The sequence below is a fragment of the Stegodyphus dumicola genome, chromosome 12 (genome assembly GCF_044657685.1).
Source record: "Stegodyphus dumicola isolate Sdum_Otavi_A_Nest chromosome 12, ASM4465768v1".
NCBI classification, from domain to species: domain Eukaryota; kingdom Metazoa; phylum Arthropoda; class Arachnida; order Araneae; family Eresidae; genus Stegodyphus; species Stegodyphus dumicola.
In genome coordinates this window covers 68,487,337-68,501,082 of record NC_140779.1, presented here as the reverse complement: position 1 = coordinate 68,501,082, position 13,746 = coordinate 68,487,337, and positions in this window count along the sequence as shown.

Sequence of the window (13,746 nt, the reverse complement as noted above, 5' to 3'; positions counted from 1 at the left end):
TACCATTCTATAAGGGTTTTATAAAATTTCTTTATGATTTTGCAAAGCAACATTTCTACAGATTTCTGTTCTGTGAAAATGTAATAAAATTTATAGAATAGTTATTTAAAAAAATTTATAAACTATAGAATTTTACAGAGATGCATTTCTCTAAAACAGCGACTTTGATCGCTTACACCTAGGACGAAATTAATTATAAGTTTTACCCACATAATATAATATAATGTAATATAATAATAATATAATATAATAATAATATAATATAATGTAATATAATAATGATATAATATAATGTAATATAATAATAATATAATATTATGTCATATAATGTTATATATTTGTAATGGAATGAAGTGTGAAATTTAAAGCCAGTGCAGTTATGATGTTGAACTCCTAGTGAAACCAGACGCAGGGACCAACGTGAGAACCTCTCATTCACGTGATATACGGTCATACATTTGCACGTGATCGTTAAGTCTACTTCATTGGCGTACCTCTAAGTATGTATTATTTTGAGGGGATAAGCGCACCGCATCTTGAAAATCACTGATAAAAAGAATTATATTAAAAGTTCTGTAGGAATTTCTTTAGAGCCTCTATAAAAGTTTTCTTGAAGGTGACTGCTGAAAGCTTTCCTGCTAATAAAAAACGGAAGACGAAACTTAATAGGGCTCAAATAAACGTTTACAGTTTAATTTTGAATAATTAACGCTTCATTAAATATAAACTCAACACAATTAAATTGGCATAAGATGCTAAACTTTATCGGCATTTGCAAAGAATTTATTTGCAAAGTATTCTTTCTTCGTCGAAGACAAAAGCATTAAAATAAAAACTTAATGGAGCTCATCGCACAAATTATCGCGTGCGGACAAAAGCTCGAAAGCCGAAGGCTGTTTTCATCTCTGAACTTCTCAGAGAAGAGGTTAAAGGGTACAAAGTACAAGTGGATTTGATGTTTTCGCCAATTACTTAAATATTTGGCGAGCCTTTCAGTGAAAGTAGGTACTGGGTTGATGAAAGGATTTCTGATCTGATGCGCTATGCGTTTCAGTCGCTGACTGCGTGGAATGTATTGTTGTTTAAATCTTAAACATGTTACGCTGTATTAAGCTTAAAGAATATAAGGAATATGAAAACTAGTTTGTTGAACTTAAATTCATAGCTTTATTGGACTTCTATGTTGAGAACATATTTGGAATTATACGTGTTATACAGAGCTCTTTTACCGGCTATTTTTTTATTTGGTTTTTATCTGCTTCTCTTCCTCCCCCACTGAAAATAATGCATTCCATTCCATTTCATTTTATAATTGTTTGCCTTAAATATGTATATTTTCTTATTGTTTAATCCCGTTTAATACATATCTATGCGTTTTTTTATTATTCAAACGTTTATCAGAGAAGATTAATTTCTCATTTCATAATAATTTTGATATATTTCTAATTTGGAAATTTTATTTTGATAGTGAGTTACGCTGAGAGGTAAGCGATTTTTGTTAACTTTTAACGCATATTATTACAAATTAAACAGTAAGGTCAAATTATGACGCATGTCTTTATAATACAGAATCTGGAAAATTGTTATAAATAAATGAATGCGAGAGAAATGGTAGCAGCAGGTTTGATGATTCCCAAGACAGTAAGCATTCTGTGTCTGCTGTTGTTAGACACGTATCTGCAGGCTTCCACGAAAGCATCCCTCCTCTTAGGTATACAGCCCTTGTGTGATTTACCATAGTCAAATAACCTAAGGCTAATTGAGCTCGCGTGCTTAAAAATTAACTTTACTTAATATACATTATTACCCTAATTATATCAACAGTAAACTTCTTAACACTAGCTATTGATAACTTATTTCTGATTTTGAAGACCTCTTTGTTGGCTCAGCTTTGTAAGAGGTTTTGCAAAAGAACTATGCAGTCATCTGACTTGATGAGAAATGATTTCGACTTCCTCATATCAATGTTATGCGTGTGCTTTTTCGACCACAGAAACTCGAAAGGATTTCGAGTTGTAATAGTAGTATTTTTTTTTTCTTCAGTTGATTATGATGTGAATGATGTTTGATGTGCCCTTCTGATGTGAATAATGTCTTCGTGCAAATCATTTAAAGGAAAAATGACTCATATTCATATTACATATGAGGGAAAAACACCAAAACTTCCAGGCAGCCGCTAAGATTTTGAATCGAATCGAGTCATCAGAGAAAGGCTGTCATATTCACTCAACCACTGCTGGGCCAGTATACAGTGGGTACAAAAAGTATTTGCACACATACATTTTTGTTCACAATTTATAAGAAAATGCATTAATAAATACAAAAATTGGCATTTAAAAAATAGAATAAGCCTATTCATTTAAATTAATTACAAAAAATACAATAATATTAATAAAAAACATTTTTTGCAACAATATTAAAATAGCTTACGTCAAAAAAGTATTTGCACACTCAACTCAACTCTACCAAATTTGCATTTTATGCTATTGTTTGACAGTCATCCCGCAGTAAATAATATATGTAAGGCGACTATAAAAGGAGGTGTTGTCGAAACGTTATCAGTTGATTGCCGATTCAAATTGTAATGGCACCTAAGAAATCTGAATTGTCGATTTCATTGCGAGAAAATTTTTTTTTCTCTCTACGTGAAAATGGCCTAAGTTATCAAGAAATAGGTAAAAAAGTAAATGTTTGCTTCTCTACTATTTGGTATGTTATAAAGAAAGATCTACATCAAATAACTTGCGCTCTGGACGCCCAAAGAAACTTTCACTGCGAATGAAGCGAAAAATCATAAGAGAAGCATCAAAAAATCCATTTGTTAGTGCAATTACTTTAGCCAATGATGTCGCTTCAACATCTGGAGTTCGAATCTGTGCCCAAAGTGTTCGAAATGTCCTGCACGATGTACACATTTATGGGAGATCACCAAGGAAAAAACGTCTCCTAACTAAACGAAACAGACTGAAGAGACTTGAATTCGCTAAGGAATATATCAATAAGCCAATCGATTTCTGGAAAAATGTTATATTCTCCGACGAGAGTGAGATCAATATCTTTAAATCAGATAGCAGAAAATTAGTTTGGAGAAAACTTTGTGCTGCTTTTCATACCAAAAATGTGTTCCCTACAGTTAAACATGGAGGAGGTTCTGTTATGATTTGGGAGTGCATGGCTAGCAAAGGAATTGGTAATTTGTATTTCATTGATGGGAATATGACAGCTCGAACCTATATTGATGTGTTGCGAGATAACTTGCCACAAAGTGCAATAAAATTGGGTATCAGTAAGTCGTACTATTTTCAGCAAGACAATGATCCCAAGAACACTGCCAGTATAACTCGTATGTGGTTGCATTATAATGTACCCAGAAAACTTGCCGCTCCACCACAATCACCAGACTTAAATCCTTTGGAAAATCTGTGGAATTCTTTGGATTTAAAAATAAGAAAAAGGAAGATTTCAAGCAAATCTGCCCTTAAACAAGCCCTTATTGAAGGGTGACCGAATACTGAGCCTACTGTTACAGAAAATTTAATTAATTCAATGCCAGCAAGATTACAAGCAGTAATAGATGCTAAAGGCATGCATACTAAATATTAGTTATTTGAAATTTGCTTATATATTTTATTTCTTTTGTATTCATGCAGGTGTGCAAATACTTTTTTGATACGAGATATTTTAATTTTGTTACAAAAAAGCATTGTTATTTATATTATTGTAATTTTTATGTTTGTTTTGGATGATTAAACTTATTCTGATTTGGCAATACCAATTTTTTTATTTCTTAATGCTTCTTTTTATGAATTGCAAACAAAAATGTAGGTGTGCAAATACTTTTTTTACCCACTGTAGCTAAGGCTGAGAGAATTCATATTACAATTTGGAAAATCTTTTCATGAAATTCCTTGAAGTACTGAAATCTTTATAGACATCTCTCACTTGCTGATATTGTGAATAGCTCTGCTTATCGTTTACCTGTGTCATAGACAATTGTTTCTTCTACAGTGCCGTAACTTGTGACAAGACAATCCCATGATACACCATTATATAGCAACCAGTTGATTAAATAGCAACCGAATAGCAACCAGTTGATTAAATGTTATTCGAATCAATCTGCCACAAGTGTTATTAAATGTGAGGTCGGGAACGAGAGTGTTTTTAAAGATCTAATAAATCAGTGTAAGTTTAGGTCTGAAATTTCCAACAGCAACTGTGGACGCCTTATTACAGATCAGCCTGTTTTGAATATTAAATGGTAATACCATTTCTGGTTATGGTGATATTATTAAATGATAACGACATTTAATATTTCAGCATTCCATTGAGTCGTTGATAAGATTTCGAATTCTCTCTCCAATCTTTTTGCGTGAAGGAGCACTTAAATCTTTAACAGGCAACATTTAAACCAGAAGTTGCAGCTTCTTCTTAGAAAAATTATAATAAAAACGATACCATGTGAAATGAGCAATAAAATTATGCATTACAAATTCATGCCCATATTTATTACTATTTTTATAATAAATGTAACAAAAGTAGAAACATTAGAAATGGACGGTTAAATAAGATATTGCAGATTTATTTAACCTAGCATTACATAAATGTTTTTCTCGATTTTTTTACAAAGTTAAGTTTTTCTTATTTTATCATTGGTTTTGTTGAGTATCTGTTTACGTGCACAGCGACGCGCAGAATTTCGATAACATATTCTTTTTTAGTCATTATTTTGTTTATTTGAGTTTTTTTATTGTAGAAAAGAGCTCTGAATAGCTTACAGTTCAGTCAAACAAAGAAGTTAATTGAAAAGCAGTGAATAAAAATTGAAACATCATAAAGTATTTAACGAAATACGCTTTGCTTAAACTGCCTTTATTTTCAGAATCATTTCCGATTTCGTAGTTATATCTGCGCATATATCAGAACCGTCACTGACATCGATTCCTAATAGTTCTCAAACAATTTATATCAGTTGCTATTTATTGCTTCTCCAACGAAGACTTCATCTGTGGACAATAGATGGCGCCACGACTGATCAACTTTACTGAAAACTGCACTTTTATTATAAGTGCACATTTTTATAGATTTTTCCATTTTTATGGAATTTAACGAACTTTTACAGGTCCTCAGGGAAATGATAAACATGTAGTGGTAAAGGCCTTCGGGTCGAACACCACTTCACGAATGATGATCTCCGATCTCCGAAACAATTTCACTACCTGCATTTTTTGGTTGACAACTCTTCTTCTGGTAGCGGATCACCTATAACATCGGTCTGGGGGCACGAAGCACGTTTATGCAGCTCGCGAACACATATTTCAATTATGTTTGTATTGCAAATACGGTGTTGCAAAGATTTCAATCTGAAGTCCGAATAAATATTATTTTTATTGTCATTAAAAAGGAACGTGAATAATGATCAGAAAATCTATTAATGGAGCTAATTAATTTATAATGTAAAATAAATTTTATTAAAATATTCGAAGACAGAGATTTAATTAAATTTTATACGTACTTTTCAAAGAAAGGGGTCCTTTCAGTTTCGAATTTTTACATTAAGAATAATCATTTTGTTTGGATTATATATACTCAGCGTTCTTTTCCGAGTTGAAAATTAATAAGAAAATAATTCCATTGACTAATGATCATCTACAGTCCCTGATGAAGATAATTTTTATTAATTTTTCTCTAATGTTACAAACTTTATCAGAATCAAAATGCCATGAAGTATCAAGCTGTAGTGAGAAATAAAAAAAGTTTATGGTTATTTACATACAAACACAGATATTTTTAATTTTATATCGGAGAAACGTCAATAAATAAGAGAAAGAAACTAGGTTAACTTATTCTTAAGTTTTGTGTCATTTGGAAAATTTGCTCGGAAAACTTTAAAAGTGTTAGTAATTTGCTGATTTTTAGTTTAATTTTTTTAGTTTATTTAATTTTTTTAGTAAGTTATGATTAACTGAACATATTAGAATCATTTGAAATAAACATCAGTCTGAAATTTAATATTTAGCTGTCAATATGTTTGAATTACAAAGTGTAACTAACAAAAATGTCTTGCAGGTACCGAATTTTAGTTCTCCGACAAAAAATATAAATTTGAATATTTTCCCTTTGCTCTATTATTATTGTTTATGTATGTTTTATGTAATATTATGTCTAATATGTCAAATTAAAATTTAGTTAAAATATTTTGTTTATTTTTTGATAAAACCGTGGAATATTTTTAAACCTTTATTCTTAATTTTAATTCTTATTTAATCCTTAATTTACATTAATTTTTAATCCTTTATTTAATACTTGGAATATTTTAAAATTCCAAAGCGGCAGGATTAAGATCTTCGGCGAGTAAAACTGTAGTCTGCAGCCCTTATATTGAACAAGCCTGCTTATTTATGGGATCAACACATTATTAGATAGGTGTGATTTATACATTACTTTCACCGTATATAATGAAAATGTAAGCTTCCCATCTTGGTTTCACGAAACCAGAAAAATGGAAACAGAATCGCAAAAAATAGAAATAAGTTTTGGTTTCGCTCCTTCCCTCTCCCTTTTGGTACTGCGTATAAGGAAATAAAAACATAGAGACTGCGCACAAAACATTTCGTGACTGAAATAACAGGCAATATTTCCAAACAAATGTCATTTAATTTAAACAGATTTTTGTTCGTATATTTTTCTTTTATCAGGCTTTTATTAATAATAATGCTCAACTTTACTGACAGCAGATTTTTATATTTATGATTTACAAACAAATTTATCTTTTTCAAGAAGTTATCTGACTGACTGACTGATAACTTATAGCCAGAATACCACTGAGATCAGTAGTTTATCTGGCTCAATCAAATTTATGCCGGATGGGCACAATAACATAGAACTATCTTCACATAATGTCCGCAGTAAGGAGGAGAAAGACGGATAAAGAATAACCAGCAACGCAAGAGCTCACAAGCAAGTAACCGGCCCGGTAAAGGCGTGACTAAGTGGGAGTCATAAAATGAGTGCAGAATGTGAATAAAACTAGAGAATTTAAGAAATACACAGTACAATATCACAACAAACATACGGTTATATACAAATTTAACGATGACGTATATAATTTGACAAGAGAAACGCGCTCTTCGACTGAAAGTGTGTATAATCCGTACCATACAAAAAAATTGTGATACGTGCTGCCATCTATTGACTCTTATTTTAAATATTGATAACTAAAATTGGGAAATTTTATAATTATCAGACAATTAATTTCTTGTGACATTTTAAATTTCTGAAGCAAAAAGTAATTTTATTCCATCAGTTAATTCACGGTATACTACTGTTTTCAGTTGTCAATACAGAAAATATATATTATGCGTATATTGACAGTTGAAAAGAAGTGAACATCCCAAAAGTTGTCTTTCATTTACTATTTTATTCATAGAACTTTTCATGGCATCGAATAATAATAATAAATATTATAATAAAGTAAATAATAAATAAAATTGCTACACTAAATCATCTAAAAACTTTCTATTACAGTGTAACACCTCGAAGACCCAGCTTGTGGTGATGGTTGTTTACTGTGTAATATGTACGCTGAAGGTTCTTAATGAATACAGTGAGAATATTTAATATAATATGCGCAACTAGAATCCTATGGGACCAGTTCTGCTGCAAAACGTCAGCAATAGAATGTCACCAAATCATGTGTATAGCTTTAAGTACTAATGTTGTATCATATGACACTGTGAAGGTTTGGTACTGAAAGTTCGAAAACAAGGACTAGGACATTCAAGAAGCAGAGTGCTGAGGCCGGCCTACTGATGTTGGTGAAGCCCGCCTGCGAGAACTTGTTGAACAAGGTCAGTATTCAACTACTCAAGAGCTTGCTGAGGAGTTAAATGTTAGTGCTCTGTCCATTAGTTGCGGTAGGCCTCGCATAAACTTGACGTACAAGTTCAATCGCTGGGTGCCGCATGAACTGACTCAAGCAGATGAGGATAGACGTGCTCAGGCTTGCACTAATCTTCTCGAATCGAATATCAACGCAAGGACACAGTTCTGGACCGGATAGTAGAGCCACTTTTCATCACAAGTTGTGATGAAAAGCGGCTTTATTTCAACAACACAGGCCGAAAAGGACGGCTGCTGCAGACAGACGATTAACATAACGGCTCGGCGAAGGTCAACAGACGGAGCGCCGCATCTGATTGGACTATTTTTATTATTCTTATTTTTTCTTTAAATGCGAACTAAGCGGGGAAATTCCCTTTTCACTCAGTTATATGTATGTACTAGTTAAAGTAATGTAACGTTTTCAGCTTGTGTGAGATATCCATATTAAATCTTTATATTAATAATCCCTGCTGTGATTATTTAATTTGTAACCTGCACGTTGTAGCCCTGTGAGTTGCAACATAGTAAATTTGGCGAGCGCTACTTTATATTTTTGATGAAATATGAATATAAAAGTTTTGAAAGCAAAACGAAAGTCGCTGAGAACAGCTTTTACGGTATGCTGCAACGATATAGCTCAGAAGATCGAAAACAAAAGTTTAGGAAGTGACGAAGTCAGTACGTTGTTTCGGCAGATTCAAGACAAATTCTCAAATTTGGAAACAACTCAAGAAGTTTCGAATTTGTTGCTAAGTGATGATGCCCTTCAAGATGAATATTCTGAAGATTTTTTGAAAGCAGACGAATACCGTGACAAGTTCTGCTTGATCTGTTCGCTGTTAGAAAATGCAAAGACGGCAAATTCGGTTACGGAAGAAACAACAACCGAGCAAAAAAGGAAATTCAAGCTTCCGAAACTTGAATTAAAGAAATTTAGTGGAGAACCGAAAGACTTTCTTGCTTTTTGGTCCCAGTTTGAGAAAATTCACAACGACCTCTCCATTGTCAATGAAGATAAATTTCAATATCTTTTACAGTGTGTGGTAGCAGATTCTAAAGCGTCAAGACTCGTAACAAGTTTTCCGCCAACTAAAGAAAACTATTCAAGGGTGATCGCACAACTTAAAGAACGCTTCGGGAGAGATGAACTTTTGGTTCAGATTTATGTACGGGATCTACTTTCCATAGTAATGAGAAATGCTACTGGTAGGATTAAAGCAGATTTAGCTGAACTTTATGATTTACTTGAGAGCAAGCTTATGGCACTGGACAGCCTTGGTAGAACTAAGGAAAAATTTGCAGAATTTTTAGAGCCACTTGTTGAGTCCTGTTTACCAGAGACTGTTCTTCGTGCGTGGGAAAGAAGCCGCTCGATGGAAGATACTGCGTCACAGCGAGATAGTGCGCGTTCGTTGGATAAACTTTTGTGCTTTCTTCGAAATGAAGTGCAAAGTGAGGAAATGATTAAGCTCGCTCGTACCAGGTTGGGAGCTTCACGTTCTGAACATTCGCGACCACGTGCTGATAATCCAGGTTGCTCTACAGCTGCTGCCTTGGTAAATGTTCAAGACAATACAGGTAGGCCAAATTTACGTTGTATTTTTTGTGAGGAATCCCACAATTCTGCCGAATGTTTTTCTGCTCGCAAAATGTCTTTAGATGATAAACAAAAACTTTTGGTGCAGAAGCGCGCCTGTTTTCTCTGCTTACGAGTTGGACATAGTTCACGGGCATGCAAAAATAAAGTAAAATGTTTAACATGTGATAGATTTCACTATATCATTATGTGCTCGAATGGCGAACCTGTAAAGCCAAATGAAACTGACAGTCTGATTCCTTCTCAGTGTTGGCGCCATGTTCCAGGTGATTTAAATCCGGCAGATATGCTTTCAAGAGGCAGTTCTCCTCGTTCATTTTCAGATTCTCTTTGATGGGAGGGTCCATCCTGGCTCCTGGAACCTAATAACAACTGGCCACCAGACCGTTTGGCTTACGAGATCTCTAAGGTAGAACGAGAAAAAAGGAAGGTTAGATTGTGTAACCTTAATTCAGTTGAAGAGGAAATACCTTGGTATGCAATTAGGTTTTCGAATTTTCAATCCGTTTTTCGATTAGTCGCATGGATATTGCGGTTTCTGAAAAACGCAACAAGTAAACATGCATTTTGAGAGACTGGAGATTTAACCGCTCATGAGATGGAACATGCAGAAAAAATTCTTATAAAAATTGTACAAAATAAGTATTTTCCCTCTGCCGACTCTATTCCTAATATGAGTATCATCTCAGACAAAGAGGGTATAAAAAGGGTGAAAACGCGCATTACAGAGCGATCAGACGACCCTGAATTTATTTGTCCAATTATTTTACCAAACCGGTGTATATTCACCCAGCGTCTTATAGAATATTATCATTTACAAAATTGTCACGCTGGCACCCAAATATTACTTGGAATATTAAGGGAGCGATTTTGGATAGTGAGGGGCAGAAGAGCGGTCAGGAAAGTCGTAAAAAATTGTGTAAGATGCAATCGATACAAGGCTAAGGCTCCCGGTTGCGAGCCGGTGTCCCTACCAGGCGATCGTGTCAATGATGCAGAGGTGTTCTAGGTGGTAGGAGTTGATTTGGCAGGACCCTTGTATGTGAAGGGAGGTGAAAAAGTTTGAATTGTTTTGTTCACATGTGCAATATATGGAGCCGTTCATTTGGAATTGACTTCCTAATTGTCTACAGACGCATTCTTGTTGTCATTGAGACGATTCGTAGCCAGAAGGGGAACCCCGAGAATAATTTATTCCGACAATGGAACTAATTTCATATGAGCGCAAAGAGAACTTAGTAACATCGATTGGGAAAAAGTTTTGAGGCAAACGGCTATACAACGTATAATATGGAAGCTTAATCCTCCCACGGCCGCTTGGTGGGGAGGCTGGTGGGAGAGGTTAGGTCGTGTAGTAAAGGAACTGTTGAGAAGGACACTCGGTAACGCGGTTCTTACAACCGAGGAGTTGCACACAGTATAGTACGACTGCGAGTCAATAATTAACTCTAGACCTCTTACCTATGTGTCGGAGAATTCGGATGATTTAATTCCACTTTCCCCAGCCATGTTTCTCATCGAGAATCGTAGCTTAGGTGTTCCTGATGTTGATTTCTGCGATTCGAGAGGTCTTCGAAAAAGAGCTAGACATCGCCAAAAACTACTTAATGATTTAAGGCATAGATTTAGGAAAGAATATTTAGGCCTTCTGGTCCAAAATAAGAAGAATCCATCGTCAGAGCTACGGTTGGGTGAAATTGTCCTAATAGGAGATGACATCAAAAAACGGGTGTATTGGCCTTTAGCTAAGGTCATTCGACTAATTCCTGGGAAAGATGGCAAGGTCAGAACTGTAGAACTGAAGACTCAAGCTGGTACGCTGCTTCGTCCCATTCAGTGAGTCTTTCCATTGGAAGTGCAGTTAACGGACACCCCCACTGATCCCATAAACGATAACTCTTTTACTAATCCTATTTCTTCTATTTCTAGTGATGAGCATTCAGATTCTAATGATTCTTCAAATGACTCTAGTAACATCCTGCAAGGTGCTAAAGTGTCAAGATTTGGACGTGTGATCAAGGTGCCTCAGAAATTACATCTCTTCGACCAGGTACTGTATGTCTTTGAGCCAACCTAAAGTCGACTCAAAGAGGGGGAGAATGTTGGAGACGGCTGCTGCAGACAGACGATTACATAACGGCTCGGCGAAGGTCAATAGACGGAGCGCCGCATCTGATTGGACTATTTTTTATTATTCTTATTTTTTCTTTAAATGCGAACTAAGCGGGAAAATTCCCTTTTCACTCAGTTATATGTATGCACTAGTTAAAGTAATGTAACGTCTTCAGCTTGTGTGAGATATCCATATTAAATCTTTATATTAATAATCCCTGCTGTGATTATTTAATTTGTAACCTGCACGTTGTAGCCCTGTGAGTTGCAACAGTCTGCATCCGATGAGGACGTCGGCAGCTTCGTAAGGCACAATTTGACTAACATAAAGATCATGCAGTGTATCTGGTGGGGCTGCAGTGGTATCATCCACAAACAGTATCTGGAAAAATGTAAAACTCTCGACAGTAAGATGTACAGCGAGATGCTAGTCCGTGTTGACGGTGCTATCAAGGAAAAACGTCTAAGACCATATGTGTCTGCGTTCAATGCTGGACTCTGTATGGAATTGAATGGGATCTTTTGTCGCACCCACCATGTAACCCCAACATCCAGGGCCGGATTTAGATCTGAAATAAGGACCTAAGCTATTTGAGATATAAGGCCCTATAAGTCCAGATATTATAAGTCAGCGTCAAATATGATTTTCGGATACCTAGAGGGTTTTTTGGGGCTCTATAGCTTGTGTAGCTTATACGTAAATCCTGCACTGCCAACATCGATCCTTCAGACTTCTGCCTTTTTTCACACCTACAGTTACATCTTCCTGGTGGTAACTTCCATTCTGCACAGAACGTCCGAAATGAGATTGGTCTGTTTTTGGACTCGCGACCACCAAGTTCCTAGATCGAAGGATTTGAAAAACTATCAAAACGGGGCGCTGCGATAACCGAGGCAAGCGGCTGCACGTTCGCAGCGCTCCGTAAAAAAGTGTAAAGCAATTCTTTCCCCTTAGTGATTATCAATTAAATTACTTTGGAATAGTGTTTTTTTCTACAAAACCTACACCTTATCAAAAGATTTTCAGCTCCGATGTTGATGAGAATGAAACAGCGTACAATGTGAGGATATACTACAAAAGCCTGGAAGTTTAAGATAAGTACCCTCCTTTCATCTAAACTAAATCAAATTTCTATATATAAGTTCTTTTAAATCAATAAATTTTAATTTTTCATCAGTTTTTAGCATTAAACAATACTTGAAATTGCTCATTGCTTGTGGCTTTCTTTGTGGTTACAATTCCAAACAGATGCCAACGTTATCAGTTCACGTCTGTCACCACCTACAAAGCCCCCCCCCTATCTTGTTTTGAGGAATCTCGTGAGATGGAAAATTGGGGATTTGGGGCATCGTGTTACTTCCCTCTCGGATCTTTTGGTTTCCCCCTTTTTTTAGATCGCTTAAATATATTTTCGCCCGATGTCAGACAGATTCAACTGATTAAATAGTGCCCATTAAGGTAATTTTTTTAATGATAGGATCATGACTTCATGATCATGAAAATAATCCACTGCTTGTTATTCTGTAGAAGTCAGGTCAAAAATGTTAAATTTTTTTAAAATCAAAATGCAATAAAAATTTATATTCTTATTCGTAAAAATAAAGCTGGCTTATCGATAATCAGCAGTGGTTACATCTGCGTTAGCTAGAATCAGTCGAAAGGTCAGATGTTATGAGTCCTGTTGTTATGACACGTTTATCCATAACGGTACTTGCGTATTATCGACGCAAGTACCAAAATTTAATATAGTTTTAACAGTAGAGATTACAAATAGAGGTGGCCCAGGTGGAATAGTGAAACATTCTGTACAATGCTAGATGAATATTCATTTTGACTAACATGGAAACCTTATATATCTTCTATATATTTGTAAAATGAAGAAATGTATAGCGCAATTCTATAAAAATATTTAATAATTTTAATTAGACATATCATGAATGAAATAACCTTTTTCTAAATAAATCAGATTAAAAAATATTCTTAAGAACTGCATCTATTGCTTTTAAGTAGCTTAAAGTATGTTAATCCATAACGGAGAAATTCAGTCTGAAAGATATCTTATGCTTTACCAAATGGCAACAGACTCGAATGAAAAGTGAAAGAACGCGATATCGTGTTTCTAAGCCTTTTGGGGTAATAAAGTTTATAAGAGTAA